This window comes from Apostichopus japonicus, chromosome 11 (genome assembly GCF_037975245.1).
Source record: "Apostichopus japonicus isolate 1M-3 chromosome 11, ASM3797524v1, whole genome shotgun sequence".
Lineage (NCBI taxonomy): Eukaryota > Metazoa > Echinodermata > Holothuroidea > Aspidochirotida > Stichopodidae > Apostichopus > Apostichopus japonicus.
Window position 1 is genome coordinate 1,405,516 of NC_092571.1, and position 18,341 is coordinate 1,423,856.

Below are 18,341 nucleotides of genomic sequence, written 5' to 3' on the forward strand. Positions count from 1 at the left end.
CTTATCTAGTGTAGTTTATATGTACTCCAATGATTCCGATACACATGCACGAATATTCACCATTTTCCAATGGGGGGGGGGGGGGGGTATGTAAAGCGATGTCGAGACTGACTTCCGAGTGCAACAAAAGTTCCCGTATGTGCCCATCACTCACTTGCCAAACTAAACAGCATTTTATATGCTGTGTACCTCCATCAATCGTCGAATACATATAACGGATGAAAAAGAGTATAGTAAATTGATTCACCCGCCGTATACCAAATATAACCTATATAATTATGATTCCAAACTTTTGGGGATAAGTTTGACTTGAAGTCCAAACTTTATTTGAAGTCCAAAATAAGTATTTTCGGCAGCTGTGGTTTTAAAGATGGTAGTCCTTTTGACCTATTTTAGCTAGGCGGAGCGGATATTAGTCCAGTATAAATAGCAGCCAACCAATCCTGTCTTCATCAAAACGTGTATGTGTAAGTGTGTCATTATGTGTGTGTGACTGCATATGTGTGTGTCCAGTTTTGCGTCAGAAAACTCCTCATTAAAGGGTGGGCCGATTGTCTTCAAACTTGGTGCGAAGGTACCACAGGGTAAACCCACGTGTGGAAACATTGAATCGACATGTGCACAGGTTTAACTGAAATGTCAAGTAGTATCAAAATATGTGGTTGCAATGGGAACCGCGGTCAAAGATCATGTGGTTGAAGGTCAAGGTATAATTTTAGCGTAAGTTTGTGTCACATGCTACTCCTGTTTATGACATTTGCAAGTCGGTGGATTGCCCTCTTGTTTTTTAGCTATGACTTTCGATTTTCACACTGGTATTGATCCAATTCTTCTCCAGCTAAGTGCAAAAGACCCCGACTGAGCCATACCCCTACTGACGTGGGGAGGTGGGGGAGGGTTAAGAAACAGCATTGAATCCAACCCTAACCCACTGTCCCACACCCTCACCAGTGTTGATGGGACTTAGGGGCTGTAATGACCGTGTATAGCGCCCCCACCCCACCACCACCACACCCGCCCGCCTTTTCAATCTTATTCAAAGGGAGTTATTTGCACAACGTTGCATTTAGACATAATTGTTTAGACCTATAGATTTATAGTCTAACTATGCCTGAGAAAATAGTCAGAATGTGCCCTTTGACGTCTCAATTTTGAATTTCTTTGAAACAGTGGCGTAGCTACGGGGGGCCTGGGGGGCCGAGGCCCCCATGAAATCGGCTGGGCCCCCCCCACTGGCCCCCACTGGGAATGGGGTGGAAAAAAATGTTGTAAAAAAAAAAAACACTCATCAGTGCGATTCACTAATATTTTTTGTTCAATAATTTGGGAAATAGAGTTACACAATTTTCTCGTCTGCATATGGCAGAATAAGAATAATACAATATCTGTAGTAATCATGAGAATGGTCACACAGCATGGCATGGCAATGGTCGATGCGACGATTGCGACCATACACCACGAACCTTGTGCATGTGCTGCGCGATATCGATATCTGCTGAAAATATGTTCAGTGCTTCCACCTATAGGCTAGCGCAACAATCTATCAAAAGATTGGCTCCGTTTGTACTGAGCCGAAGTATCAGGTATTCATATATATTGCCTCGAGTCAAATGAATATATGTCATTGAATATTCCACAAAACAACTTTTTTATGGCCACGAAACTGTCGATTTTCCACTACTGGTAGAGATTGGCACAAAAACCCAGATTCTGATGACAGCTGCCTCAAGAAACCCAATAAATGGCCTAATTAGCACCGAGCCACCAATGTGGACCATTACCGAAACATCAATGCGTGTTAGTCTTGCATCCCCTTCCTCTAATGCTATTTAAGTCCAAATGTGGGCATATCCTGCAAACCTACCGGTAGCCCACAGGGGTTTGAGTTGGGAGAAAGGCCTTGACACCTTGAAACGACAAATGATGCCAACTTCCCTCAAGTTAAAAGTCTGGCTGAGTTGGCAAGGCAAGTCAGCATGAAAGAGAAAAAACTTTTATTGCATTTCTGTCACCAAAGTTCAGGCGCGGATCCAGAGGGGGGTCCAGGGGGTGCGGACCTCCCTGCTCTTGGCCCCCCCCCAAAAAAAAAGGAAAAAAAGAGAGAAAAAAAAGAGAGAGAGAGAAAAAAATTAAATTAAACATCCATAGCGTTTGTTCTCTCCAATCTACCATGAATAGATCATCAATAAAACTAGCTAACTCGTACTGATGCAGATACATTTCGAGTGAGTTTTTGTAGGAGCTTTGCATGGCTAAATTGAAGGGGGTTCCCTGTTGTACTTAAATATCCAAGAATTTCACAATGGATAGAGGGAAACCCACTCCCCTAAGACCCTAGGATCACTGGAGGCCAAACCCCTCACCCTTACAGAATCCTGGATCTGGCCCTGCATCAAACAGTGGTGACGGAACGGGAGGGGGATTGGGCGCTAAAGGCATTATGATTTTTGTATCATCTCAACTCATCTGGTATGTATTACCATATTTCATAGATTGTTTTTTCTCATCAATTAAGAAATTGCAGACATGAGATTCATATTTTCAGGCTAGGTACATGCAGCTTAGAATACTCGGGAAGTGCCGTTTCCGGCCATCTGGGGAGTTTGTAAAGCCAAAAATTTTCTTGGACGCTCCGCGCCAACCGATGGTGGCGCTCCGCTTAGATAGTCTTACGTCCAGGCAAGGCTGGACCAGTCAGACCCCCCCCCACCCTGTCACACATTCTGCATCTGCCCCTGAAGTTACACATCCTTTTGGTTGCTATTTTGCCTCACAGGTGCCATCTCCTGCGATCTGGGGGGGTGCTGAAATCTCAAATTTTCTCTGTACGCTCCGCGCCAACCAAGGTGGCGCTCCGCTTAGATAGTAACCTCCGGCCCCCCCCTACAAGAAAGAACAGCCCCCCATGGCCCCCCCACTCAAAAAATCCTAGCTACGCCACTGCTTTGAAAGATCCCCAAAACCCCTTTTATTGGAGTTGGCTTCGACGACCCAAAGACCACCATCTTTGTAAATTCCACCCCTGCTATAAGCTGTTTAAAGAACTCAAAACTCCGAATCAAAGGTCGATGTTGTACGCGGCTGGTTCTCGAGATCATTGGAACTTACTGCTTGAGGAAGGTAATGGCATGGAGATCTTATATACCTGTCATAATCAGGGACGTAGCAGCGGCGTAACGATGAGTCTGGGGGCCCCTGGGTCCAGGGAAGGTAGGGCCCCCCTGGCTGCTGCGGAGAATCAACCGATGTGCGCGCAGCGCATATCACGAGCGCGGAGCGCGAAGTCCCAAAGGCGTGGGTCCAGGGCCCGCCTTAGGGCCCTGGAAGCTCTGGGGTTCTCCAAGCTCTCTGGTGCAATCTAAGCCATATATGGAACATTTCGTGGTGATTTTATCGACTGAGATTTTGGGGGAAATCTGCGTTCATAGACACATTTTTGGTCCGCCTTGTCTGTCATACTGGGAACATGAAAAAATGTGTTGCAAAGCTAGAATACATTAAGAGATTGAATGGACAATAAGACCAAATGACCAATGTCCAATTAACATAAACATGTATATTTCCACTCTTGGCGTAACTCCTGTGGACAAATGGTATCCAAGTTCCCGAGAACTTGGAAAGGCTAGAGCTTGAATTTACCCGAGGCATCAGCGATTTGGCCGATAGCTGAGGAAAGCATCAGCCAAAGGGGTTCAAAATATGCCAAATTTGTGTCATTTGGGCAGTTATCGGCTAATGTCATTTGGCAACCCTGACCGAGAGCGAATTCATTGAAATTAGAGGCGCTATTTCGCTACAATATGTACCAGCGTAGCCTATCAAGTTCCAGTGTGTACCTCAGGCTCTTGAGTCAGTCTTGCGGAAAGAAGGATACGAGATTTGCAGTTGCAGGGGCATATGATTTATGACGAACGTATCCACGCACAGAAAAATATGTCCATTGTCTCGTTCATAGTTTCTTTTCCAACGAAAACGTGCCGTTTCAAAAAAAAAAGAAAAAAAAAGGGTACCCCTCTTTTAAGTTCTGTACATCAGTGCAGCGGGGGCCCCCTTTGGTCGGGGGCCCCTGGGTTTTTCCCGTCCGAGCCCATAGGCGTTACGCCGCTGCAAAGAGTCAATCGGTTACAGCAGGGAGTTGTTATCCCTGGTTACAGCTGATACGTTTTCCAGTAAAACGCCTATTTGATTACGGTAGCCTAGAAAGACCATCACATGGATTTGCAAACTTGAAAAATGTCCTTGCATTTAACATTATAATATTTGCATTTCAGATACGGATAGTGCTGACGGTTACCGGACGCGCAGCTAAGTAGGTGGGGTGGAGGGGAAGGGGGTGGAAAGAGAAGAGTATAGGGGTTTTCCGCCCTCCCCCTTAGAATGATTTGGTTCGTAGAAACTGTTCTTTACAGTGTGCTTGGTTAATGGAGGGGCAATGTTGAAGTCATCAATAACCCCTTGGTATTCAGGGGGAAGGGGTAGTCTCTAAATATTATTTAATGGGAAATTGGAGTAGAAAAGGTCTGGCAATGTAGAATCATTTCAGAATATATCACTCTGAAGGAGAACCGAGGAAACCGCGGTTTTCAAAACTCTTCTGGTACTGAGTGATAGTGATGAGTGAAAAAGGGGACAAATGGGGTATGGTTGGAAATTATAAGTCGCTTTATTTTAATTAATTTATGAATATAAATAAAAATCCATTGTTCAGTTGAGATAATAAGGTCGTAATGTCTTTTATAAGCCTCTGTAGATTCTAAACTTCAATAGGCGTCCTACGCCTGAACGCACAGACAGGTGCAATTTTGGTTATGTTACCGTGTGCAGCGAATTCTCGGTAAGAGGGATTTGCGCTCATTACGAGAACTCAGTTTTACATTGGGGTAATAATCAAACTTACACACGTTACTCTTTCTAGAATATATAAAACCATGGATTCGAGTCTTGAAATTTCACATCACCCAACCTACTTCGAAGCTATCATCGACAGAATCTTCTGTGAAAACTCAACCGAGAAATTCATCGCCATTTTTCAGACTTTGTCGAAAACTTGAAATCCACTATAATCATCATGCCTGTTGACTGTACCTGCAAATGTTGCCAGGGTAAGTTGAGAAATTGCTAACATTTTAATAAACTATAATTTATGGAATATCACATGGTTTGTTTATATCTTGCTTATCGATACTAAGCACAACGTAGTTTGTACGCAGTTTAAGGAATTGAGTAAAAAATACCATATCATGGCATGATAGGGTATATTCACCTGAGCAAAGCTTTCTGCGAACTAGTTTTCGTTCTCGTAATAAGAGGCTTGAGTATCGGCCATTGGAAGAGTACGTAAATCAGCTGAGCGAAATTGTTTACATCCTGACCTAACTTATGAAGTAGTAGGAAACATTTCATATGTTTATTCCCATTGTTAGTTAGATATTGAATGTTTATCGTTATTGTTGTGACAATTAAATCATGAATTCCATTATCATGAGTGACAGTAGAATCTAATTACGCTATTTATGACTTTTACGGTATTATCAAGATTTTCGATTGTTACACGCTTTCAGCAGTTAAACTCCCGTGAATCCGTACCATATGAATGGGGAAGCGTTAGGAAGTAGGGAATAGGGTTAGGGGTTAGGAATGGTACGGATTCTAAATTAGTTTAATGTTCAGCCAGTCGTATTTATAATGAAGGATAGGCCTATTAGGCTACTTCCTATTTCTGTATTAATTCATTTTATAACAGCTACACGCTCCACGTGATTCATGCGTATTCCCAAATTGCGAAAATTTGCTATGTACCCAGAATTGCACTGTGTAGATATCAAGTTTATATGTTGAGTATATATATAAAGTAAGCCTGTACATCATGATATGAAAAGTCGAATAAAGTGCAGAGATATTAACATGAATCATTCTTATTTTTGCTTCCTTCAGGTGGAGCTTGCAAATGTGGCCCAGATTGCTGCAAAGAAGACGATTGCCCATGCTCCAAGGGAAACTGTGCTGGTGAGTGTCTGTTTAATAATATCTTCATTACTTTGTAGTTTGCTAAAATCTATTAACTAGATCGATTATTATTAAGCCTAATTTAAAACCTGGCTTGGATTTAGTTAATCATGAACTTGCCACACACAGAGACACGGCAGTCAAAATCGTAAATATAGGAATTTGTGACTTCTGTCACTGTATAAATTTGGTTAGGTTTATGACATTTTAAGCATATTTTATTGCACTTTCGGTTCAATTCAACTTGCTGATTGGGGGCGAAGTTATATTAATATTTGAAGGAGATGAAAATTATAGGAAGCTAAGATGGAGAAGGCAGGAGTTCTACTTTTCTAGAGGGGGCCAAGTGATATATACCATAACCAATCCATATTTTTACCACAAATTGGATAGGTGGATGCCCTCACGTGGGAGGACAGTGGCCATCTTAGTTATAGGGCTACAGTATTGCTTTTTATCTATGATACTAGATACTGTATAATGTCAGGTGTCGGGTATTTGACCGATCCCTTGTGATAATCGATGACTTAGTATTCTGAAGTATGTTTTCAATGATAATTTTCTTCTCTCTCTCCTTTCTGTTTACTCACAGCTGGTAACTGCTCGTGTGTCTGTGAATCACTGTGCAACTGTACAAGTTAGAACGCTAAATGAAGACTACACGGATTCACTCACCATAATGAGGTTAGTTCCACACTTCAGAAATTGTAATTTAAATTAAAAACATTGTTTAAGTTAATTGCTCCCAAAAAGAACAGCCCCTGAGAATTTTCCAACTTTTGGATTCTTTATCGAGCACTGTCGAGATTCAGATAATGGCCCCTGATATTCCTTTGCCATTAGAGATCCCGACAGATATATTTCAGAGTAAAGCCAATTGATATGTTCTGACACCCTGGTCCACATCAGACTTCCTTTAGTTTACATGTTCTAGAACATTTCATCATGTTCCTCCGAAACTTAAAAAAGAAGAAGCCCTCGCCCCCCCCCCCCCAAAAAAAAATATCCATCCATTATGCAAAGTAACAGACAAATATATTGTATGACCAACTTAACTTACTTAGCTTCCATACATCAAATTAAATAATTATTTTTACTTTTCTACAGTTCCACTGTATCTTCACTGACCACGGCTTTCTCTGATCACCGTTCAACGATTGCATCACTGCCTCGCCTACAGCATACCATGCACCTAGCAACTGTTTTTTTTTTTTTTTTTAAAGTCGGACAATCACGGTTCCACCACCATCTGAAAGAATCCAATCTTTTGACCATCTGAGATTGACGAGAACTGACCAATCGATTACCTTAAATTGCCACAGATATAGATGCTACACGCCTCGATTCGATGTTTTTGTTAGATATTTTTTGTCTTGGTGTGGTTCGTTGTTGATGTGTGTGATATAAAGTGACGCGAGCACGATACATCATGTGCGTGTGTACGGTGTGATACGTTTGGTTACCGTCGCTACGGGTAAATGTACATAACCATATATTCAAGTTTTGTAATCATTTGTGTTCATTCAATATTGTAATCCTGGCTGCCCATTCAGCTACTTGCATTTTCTGCTAGTTTTCTTGATATTTTGTCTAAGCTTTGTATTTGTTTCATACAGTATAGATCCATTTATGATTATTTCTCTCACAAAATGTTGCAGCTGCAGCATGGTGTTTATGTATTAAAAAAAGAAAAAAAAGTTTGTGAGGAATGTCAATATTTTTGAAAAACTATTGTGTTGTTGTTATCAGTCCACTATCTACAATCAGCTATATGCATGGCAGTTTAGCAACTTTGAAAGTGGTCAGTCGATCATGAGAAGCACAAAATACACTGTTGAAAACTGTTATAACCAAACATGTGTTTCAAATTTTGTTCAATTTCTTGACCTTAACCTACTTTACTATTAAGCAATACAACCGAGAGATTATAAACAGGGCACACCCACTCACCACCCTCTCGATATCCCAACACCCCACCCCATCCCCAGCATGCGATGCCCACCAGAACTCTCTCGATATCCCAACACCCCACCCCATCATGCGATACCGAATTCATTGAAATTAGAGGCGCTATTTCGCTACAATATGTACCAGCGTAGCCTATCAAGTTCCAGTGTGTACCTCAGGCTCTTGAGTCAGTCGTGCGGAAAGAAGGATATGAGATTTGCAGTTGCAGGGGCATATGATTTATGACGAACGTATCCACGCACAGAAAAATATGTCCATTGTCTCGTCCATAGTTTCTTTTCCAACGAAAACGTGCCGTTTCAAAAAAAAAGAAAAAAAGAGGGTACCCCTCTTCTAAGTTCTGTACATCAGTGCAGCGGGGGCCCCCCTTTGGTCGGGGGCCCCTGGGTTTGCCCCGTCCGAGCCCATAGGCGTTACGCCGCTGGGACGTAGCTAGAAATTTGAAGGGGTGGGTGCAGAATTTTAAATATCACACTTCTCGTCTAAGAATTCAGTAGAACAATTGAGGGCATACAATAATAAAAGCACATCGAAATATAGCCTACATAATGTACGTATCATACACATATAAATGAGGAATCAGGTCATTTATCGTTTCTATTTTCTTTATAGCGCCACCACTCTGTCAAACTTTTGCAGAACTAGAGCCATGTGGCTAGACTGTGTGTATATTTATATAAAATATAATAATAATAATTAAAAAAATCCTTTCAAAAACAATCGAAATTAAACTATCATTAAGTGAAACAAAGTTTTCAAACTTGAAAGTTAGACGATGTGAGGGGTGCCCAGTGACATGAGTCATGGTTGAGAAGAAATATCGCGTGAGTACAATTGGCTGTCAAGCTGTGACGAAACATTGAAAATTCTATCAACAGCCGTCATAGGCTAGGCCCATGCCAGGGCCTACTAAAACCAGTCTAGGCTAGGACCTAGGTTTTGATAGAAGTAAGCCAGCCACAACTAGTACTGATACTGGTAGTACTAGTAGCCTAGGCTAAACAAAACTAAGCTGTCAAACCTACCCTAGACGTAATACTAGCTAGCACCGTTATGGTAGACCCAACAAGAACTAAGCCTTGCTAACCTTTGTGCTTTGGTAAAAATAAGACTGCTTTTTTGGCATTAGACCTATCACAAGGTTGTAGCATTATACTATTACTAATACTAGCTCTAAGACTAAAGTTAGCCTAGACCTATCTAATTCCAATTTACTTAGTTTAGCACAATCAAGCATAAGCTAGCTAGACCTAGGACTAACGTTTTACATTATTGGGTTTAGGCCGATAGCTGTTATTGTGTTAACACAGTTGCCAGAACAACAGCTGTACCATTGGGGGTTAGTGGGGGGGGGGGATTATGGCCCACTTAAAGACTGAGCATTCAATTTTTAGGCATTTGCAAGTTTGTCTATTTATTAATATTACATAGCAACTACATGATGCAGATTAAGAGTATTTACATAAGAACAGTTCAAAATAGCTTGCTATCTTATTGGAACACAATCATATACAGTAAATTAGCCTTGGGCTGCCCCCCTTCGTTCCCCAGTGCAATATATCTATATTAGCTTTATTCTCTGTTATTTATTTCTAATTCTGTCCACTCCTCAGGGACCCCGATGGGAATATGCTCTTTATAAGGCTTTTTGGGCTATCCTTAGTATTATTATGTATTTGATAGAGTGCTCTACAAAGATCACAGAACTTAAATTCTGTTTTGTTTTCTCTTTACTTTTGTCTTTTATTTCTATTATCTTTTCTATCAACTTGTTTTTGTTTTTCCTATTGCCTGTAGTTTTATGTGATAGCACCTAATAAATAAACAAACAAATAAACACCAGCATCTAAGTAAGGATTAAGCTATACTATACTTGAAGATAAGAGAGAGGGTTTAATGTTTACATAATATTTTGTTTATATCGTTGCCTCAGCATCTTGGTTGTCTGTCATGAACTGGTTGCTCAAGGAAGAGCCCATGGAGAAGAAAAGTCGGACTGCCAGCAAATAAACAAAAAAAAACTGCACAATTGTATCAAGCATTCAGTTTGACACTGGATGACACATGCGAGGATGGGAGTGAAATAATACACTGAGGTCCCATACAGCAATAAGCTGGAATCATGATAAACTGGTATGGAAACAAGCAATGTCAAACAGGAAGATTACTGGATGAGAATTATCTCTGTCACATACATCAATAATGATGGTCATGTGGTTGTCTCCTAGCTGTGGGAGGATGGGTTTGTTTGTTTGTTTTATTTGCACTCAGATTGTTCAAAATACAATAAAAATAACAGAGACGACATAATAGAAATGGAACAGATTGAAAAGAAGAAAAAGAGTAACAGGAGCTAAACCTTTTGGGCTGACAGAACGTCGGCCCATTTCCAATGGGTCCCTAGAGACAAAAATTTGCACTTTTCAATGGTAAATTCCAATAAAACCAATAAATAAAACTCTAAAAACACACATATTGCACATATTTCTGAAAAGTGCTTCCACCTCCCCCCACACCCCATATTACATGAGATGCTTCCAATTAAAAAGGGTGAGGAGGGAGATTGTGGGTGAGAATGTAGGGAGGGGGAAGTTATTCTTGACAGTTATCTCTATTACACAGATCAATAACCATGATTGGAATTGTGTGTACCTTAATAACCATTCTGTAGTGGAGTAATGCTTGGCAATGAATATGCCGCACATTTCTGGTTATGTCATGGACTGTTATGCTATAGTCTGACAACACAATAAACCTAGTCTACATCCATTGCAAAATGAGAACAGAATCCACAGAAATTATGTTAGACTTCCAGTTATTATCACCACAAAGAAACAAATTTGATCATAAGAAACTCGTAATTGTATAGCGCCCTCTATTTTAAGAATTTGTTCAGGTTGATTGTCATGTTGTAATTTTAACATGATGTATCGATAACACTGTAGCTTTAACAAGCCTAATTAGGTTTTCATCACATTCAAATCATACAAATATGAAAACCGGTACTTTGATCAAGTTTCATTGTAATGTTCTTCCGTCAAAGCCAATTAAGTCTTTATTCAAATTCTTTCTCCCTTGCACGAATGACAATCGTTTGAAAATGCGCCACTGCCAACAGTTTACCTGCCTCGGGCATTTTAATGTGCTGTTTAGTATTAATATATGGGTAGTTGCTATCAAGCAGGAGGATAAAAACTGTGATGAAAGAAAGAAATTGAACAGGAAACAAGATGCAAGGAAAGGGATGGACAGACCGTAAAGCAGCTTTCTCAGTTGAAATTGATAAAGGTGTCAAAGCTAGTCCATAGTAACATGATTCCATAAAGGTGGAACTTATTAGTTTGTTTAACTAACTTTCATTTCAAGCAGTGAATCAATTTTTTCTAATTTGCTGATGGTATTATATTTGTTTTCATACTACCGGTACTATGAAAAGTGTCCGGCCAACGAAATGTTGAGGATTGAATCAAATTCATTATTCAGTCACTCAATTACATTCATTTGACATCTAGTGCAAAACGTTAGAAGGATATTTTAGTTTGGTTTAATTCCAATCTTATCTTCAGAAATACTCACAAGTTAAGTAAAAATCTCTGACAAAACTCAAAATTCTGCTTAAAATAAAAGCCTTATAGGGTCATCGGTATTGTATTCTAAAGATTAGAAAGTCAACCAATGGTAACCGTAAACAATTTTCAAAAGTCTTGTAACGCCATATACTTTCCAAAGTATTTATCTCTCACATAAACCATTAAATTGTCAAATTGGACAGCCCCCGCAATACTTTGTGTATAATTTGAAAAAGTCTGACCCACCACAAGCAGGAAAGGTTTAACAATTCTTCGCATGCTATTCATTTGAACCAATAAACAATGCCAAGGGATAGATGAGGGTACGAAATGCGTGGGAGAGTCCTACCATGAAGGGTTCTTGTACTCATGACATGCTCGCTAAAATGTGTGTGTGTGAGCATCGGCGTAGGAGCCCAATTTGATTTAGGGGAGCTGTAACATCTTGCCTGAAAAATATAACCACAATTTTTCTTAATGTGCATATCATGTCAGGCATGCAACGGTTATTACATTGCATATCAATAACATACAATCATTTTTGGTTATTACCCTTCCATATTGGTTAGATTTACTGGGGAAGTCGTTACAATAATAATGATAATAATATTATAATTTTAACCATTGAAAAACACATTGCAAATTATTTTTCTTTCAGTAGGTGCCCGAAGAATTCTCAGGATATTGCACGAATTTTCACAAAAATATTAGTTGAGGGGGCTGCAGCCCCCCAGCCTCCTACACCTATGTGGGAGAGTATATAACATTCACGCACAGGTAAATTCATATAGTTTTGTTCTTTTATGTCGTAGAGAAACACCTGAGCACAAAGACAAAATTTCTTTACTGATTTTTTTTTTCCCCCTGCTGATTGCCACTATAGTGTCTTAGTTCAATTGACTTTTTCAGGTCCCACATGTCAAATTTTGGTCTCTCGGAATTAATGCTGGCACCCACTGAAATAGATGTGTGGTCATATGCGGACACAGAGGAACACTCTTGTCACACCTTTGCAATAATTGTCAACCACGAGGATGTGGATATGAAATACTGCCACCGGTTAAAGTCACTGGTTATGGAATTAGAATTTTTATGCTGGATGGGAAAGGAACTTTTGTAAAGACCATTGAGGTAAATATCAAGAGTTGATTTTATTTACTAAAAGATCTACATGAGGGTATGACTATTTTGGATTATGTGAGTGCATGTGTCTGTGAAATTGCTTTCATGTTAAGTACCTATGTGGCAATTTCTTTTGGTTGAGAAAACCAATGATGGGAACTGACGAACTGGGGATGAGAGGCAGTATTTCACTTTCTTTCCTCTCCCCACCCTTCATCTTCAGGATGCAATCATACGATATGTGATCGTCGTTAAACTTTAATCTAGGTCGTGAATAAGAAGCATGTATAGCAAAGGTAAACAACCCTGTATGGAACTAAGGTGGATGCCCCCTTCCAGAGGTACACAGTATCTTTCTCATGAGAAATTTACTCCATTACCAAAAAAAATGCACTCTTGCTTGTATCTTGTAGAAGAAAGGGAATGTGGTCAGATTGTTGCATATTCCCATGGTTAAGATACCTGTAGTAGCTATCATCATTGGTAGAACATTCCAAAAAAATCATTACATTTCTCATATTTTTAATCCCTACCATTGTACTCTATACATTATGTCGCTCTGCCTACTCACAAACCAGCCTGATTCTTAAGTTGCCAGGGCAGGTATACCGTGGTATTATAACTAGCTAATCGCATAAATGCTGCTCTTTTTGATGTTGAAGCCCAAAGGAGTTATTCAAATTTATAAAACAAAGGATTAATATTAAAAATTAGCCCTGGACTAAGGAGCAAACATCGTCATCCCATTAGCATTAAAAGGAGCGTACAAGACATTACTATTATTTTCATCTCCTCTAAAAAGTCGTTACTGATCGACAGTCGCAGATGAGTTAAGGCCAAGTGAATCTCTTGACCCACCAAAGAATGTGAATTAGTTCCAATGAATTTTGATCTTGAGTTATTACTCTTGTAATCCACTTCACAATTTTGAGTATTGTGGTAAGGGGAAAGGTACACAACAACTTAATAAATATGTATATACTGTCCTCTAAAAGTGGTTGTAACGAGGATCGTTTTGCCAAAAAGAACAAGTAAGATATACGGAGATGATACCAGCTGAAAAAGCAAAGTTAGACATTTCAAGTTTGATGGAATGTTATTGTGATGTAGCTTCAGTCAAGGAATTTTCTGATTTTTGTTTTAAGGGTTTGTGGCACAATTTAAATAATTTAAATTGCAAACTCTATAGAGTAAATGCAATGGTTATGCATGTTCCAACTTCCCTTTCATTATAATAAACTGCACACGGGGATGGGTTGGGTGCCTGGTTTTATTAAACTTATATCCCTCACACGTATATAAACTTTAATCTTGTAAGTTAATCATTTAATCATTACATGGACATTGAGAACTCTTGTATGTATGTATGCATGTATGTATTTTAGATCCTCCTGCAAGCAGGAACTCGCGAAGAAGCCATCATTATTTTATCAAAGCTGCAAGCTCACCGAAGTCAGTCTTTTAGATTTATATTTAACGTCCATGACTATGAATTGTCAATTGTCGACAACTCTGTAACTGGCAACATACATTAATCTTGGAGTGACTTGAACCTGGGACCTTAAAACCATAAAAAGACCTAAAGAACCATAAAAAGAAATGAGTTTTTCACTTGACGTATTTGAAGGTTTCAGTCCTTGATTGCTATTGATCCATCTATGTCATTTGCTCTCCTCTTGCTTCCCAGTCATCTCTCCGCAATCTTTCCTTGATTCCCAGGATCCCATATATACTGATATTCCTTCTAAAGTTCATCAATATTCCTTTCAAACTATGATTGCATTCTTTCCTTGTCCTCCTTTCCACTCTTTCTGTTTCCCATTACTCGCTCGGGTCTTTGGTTTCTTCATCAAACATTGCAATCGCCTGAACGTTACCGCTTCCATTGTTTACTATTCACTTTCTGCGCATGGGCCCCCCTTCCTCTGAACTTTCAACCCTGAGGTCCCCCTGTCCTGTCTTCTGTGTCATTGTCTGTTTCTCTTACCCTCTGTTTACCCCATCTGCTGTTTTCCTAATTTTCCTCCCCTAGTCTGATCTTTCATCACGATCTCTTCTTTGTTCTCAGTTGTTCATCCCCATGTTGTTCATACTCATTTCCTGCCTCTTCTCTGATTTCTCTAGCCCCCTCGTAGCTACCCCCCCCCCACGGTCTTCTCCCTCTGTCCCATTGTACCCTATTACTAGAATAATACCCACACCCACATAATATCTACAGTGACTGCAGTTTGGCAGGATTGACAGAATGTAACTCATTGGAGTTTATCCTTTTGTTACAATAAATCTCCAATTACACATTTACATTAATATATTCTAAATGCCCACAATATTTTACAAGTAAATGAAGAAAACGAAAGTACGGCTACCGGAATAATTTGCCGACAAGTCACAGCTGCAGCATTAACCATTTGCCCACAGGAGAATTTTTTTAGTACCTTTTTTGGGAAAGGGAGTAGGGGGAGGGTCGCTCCGCCCTGCTTTTATTGTTGATATTATTACTGTATGAATACTGGATCTTTTTCCGATTACGAAAAACAGACTTTTTTGCTAATATGAACATCGAACCTTTTATCCAATTATGAAAACAGGACCATTTTGCTATTATGAATATCGAACCTTTTTTCCGATTATGAATAACAGACCTTTTTTGCTATTATGAATATCAAACCTTTTTGCCGATTAAGAAAAACTGACCTTTTTTCCTATTATGAATATCGAACCTTTTTTCTGATTATGAATAACGGACCTTATGAACAATGCCCCTTTTTTATTATGAATAATGAACCTTTTTCCGATTATGGATAACGAACCTTTTTTCGAAATAATGCACGTTATGAATAACCAACCTTATGAACAATGACCCTTATGACTAATGGTCCTTATGAATATTGGCTGACCTCGGTGTTATAATGATGTATCACAATTTTTCTTGTTTTGTTTGTTGCCGTGTTACGTTTCTGTGTTCGTCCTTGTTTCCGAAACCAAATACTTGTGTGACATACCATTAAAGATTGCTACTTAAGAGCAGATGGTAGGAAAATAAAATCTACCATGCGGGTTATACATTTAATGTGGATTTATATGGATTCTAATTTCTGCCCGAAATCTTGTGATAAGTTTATCTCATGTATGACAACCGTAAGGTACTCCAAAGCTAAGAGATAGAGAATGTGTTTTCTATTTTGATAATCCTGAATCATTTTTGGGAAAGCAACTTCACACGTTTCCCAAGAAACCCAAAAAGGTACCAATTTTCTACGAAAAGCAGATTGGGGTGCATGGATTATTTCAGAGAAGGCAGTTATGAACGAAAATGTCCTTAGACCAGCTTAGTTGGGTATTGGGATTGGGGAACAATACTATGGACGAGTGGATAAAGGTAGTGGCATTTAGAAGCAATGATACCTCACATTTGGGACATGGGGGGTTGTTAGCCCGGGCAGCTAAAGTAAGTTGGGTTTTTTCATCCAGGAGAAATCCAACGGTTTTCCCATCGGAAATTACTCTTCCAAATTGTGTAAAAAAATACCAAATGATAAAAAAAATGTAAATTGGATAATCACCTGATGTGAGTTATATCTGTAAGTATATTGCTCTATATGGTTTCTCCCACATACACATGTGGCTGCTTGGCATTCCAGGCCGATACATATATTTTTGTTAGCCATCAGAGTAAGCTTTTCAAAATTTCTGTACATTCCTGTACTACTGTTCGACGCTGGTATATATCTACCATTTTAGCTGTTAATAATGTAAAACCACAGCTGCTGTTTTCACAATTTGGGGGTTTTACTATTTGACGATGAAGCCATAGAACAGCTCTGTTTTGTTTTATTTATTTTTTAAAATCTGTGATGCATAATTAATGATATTGGTTCTTCCAATTAGAAATTCCAACTCAGAAAAACCTCCACCCTTCTTTTTTTAAACACTCAATTTGGATTCCTTGGACCAGTAAAACTCAGAATTATCATGCTCAATACTTGACAGTAATGAATTATGCCACGAAGCAGACTAATTAAATGTTGACTGCAGAGATGCACTTTTTAGGTATGAAAAACGCTTGGCACACTTAGAAATCTATACCTGCATATCGTACTTTAAACTGTGGATGAACCTGGTATTTTAATATGACTCAGCATGCATATACACATATAGCTGTACATTATCAAAGCGGAAATATTTGGAAAGTTGTAAACACATTGTTAATTAATCCACTTAAGGTTTGACAAATATTATTTACAAAAAGATATGCATATATGCTATTGCATCATTCTGGGAAAGATTTTGTTTGTATTTTATTTTCATGAGTTTCTTTGTTTCTGTGGAGATAGGATTAGTGACATCTTTTTGAATATTATATAAAAAAAAATATTGAAGAAAAATTGCAGATTTATTAGTATATGTAAGGTAAATATTTTGTTTTTGTTGCTTGCATTGTTTCAAATAATGTTTTACTTTAAATTGATCTATTTCTAATTTCAAAGAGTTCTCTTTTAATTTGCTAGGTTTGGGCACTGCGTCAATCCTCTGACATGGTAGAAACGGCTGCACTATGTACAGGTACTAAGTAAACCATTACCACTATAGTTTACATTGATTGTATTTGGGAATCATGCACATTTATGAATCGACTTAGATCGACTTATAAATATTAGCTTTATACTTCTAAAATATTTAATTTAAAAATAGTGGTTGTTTCTCTCAACCAAGCTAGTTTTAGTTTTAAACTGCTTTGTACATGTTTATCAAGTTACTGTATTGTGTAACCCTTTTTGTTGTAGCCAAGAAAAATCCAAACTATCTAGCCATAGATGAAACAAATATAAAAAAGAAAAGAAAAGTGTTAACACTGAGAAAATAACTGAAACAAGATACTTGTGGCTTGTGAATAGAAAATAGTTTTTATTGCAGTGTATGATCTATTTCCTAGAAATGTCAGAGAAATAAACAAATTGAGGATGTTGGGTGGTCGTAAGCTGTCCTCTTCAAACAGGGTTTGAACAGAAACCTTGAACAGATGCTTCCTAGTTAGATGTCAGTAACCTTATAGAAAGGGGGAAAAGCGAAAGGGATTAGCTACTTTTAACATTATATGTTTCTTCGCACACCTCTGAATTGATTGGTTTCTTTCGTTGTTCCCGGTACAGTTTCGATGGATATACGAGACAGATTATTTCTTTCAGGTAAATTCATATTTAAATCCATCTTTACCATCTTACCCTGAAAGAAAATTACAAGAATGTGAAGGGAAAAAAAACAACTCAAAAGGTGTTGAAAGTCAACGTGCACTGATTATGTAACATTTTCCATGGTCTGTAAAATGTGCTCTGCTTGCCGTTAGCCTTTTTAATTAAATATTTTTCACAATGATTTTGATCAGTTTCCAAAAGTATTTGAAATTGCTAAACTTGACATGAATGTAGTTCATTAGCGGAACTATCAAGTCAAGTTTTTAGTTGCTATAATGCAGGGTACAAGTGACAAAGACTTGATATGTGTTCTGCATATGTTGAACACTACCATAAAAATGATCATGGGATAGAAACTCTATGGAATAAATGGTAGCCATCTCTCAGGCTTGGTCGCTCCTTTCTGGGGATTGTGCTACACAGCCACACCCCCATGGTTACCCCCTGTACACACGTACCACTCTAAAAAGTGGAGCATAATCAC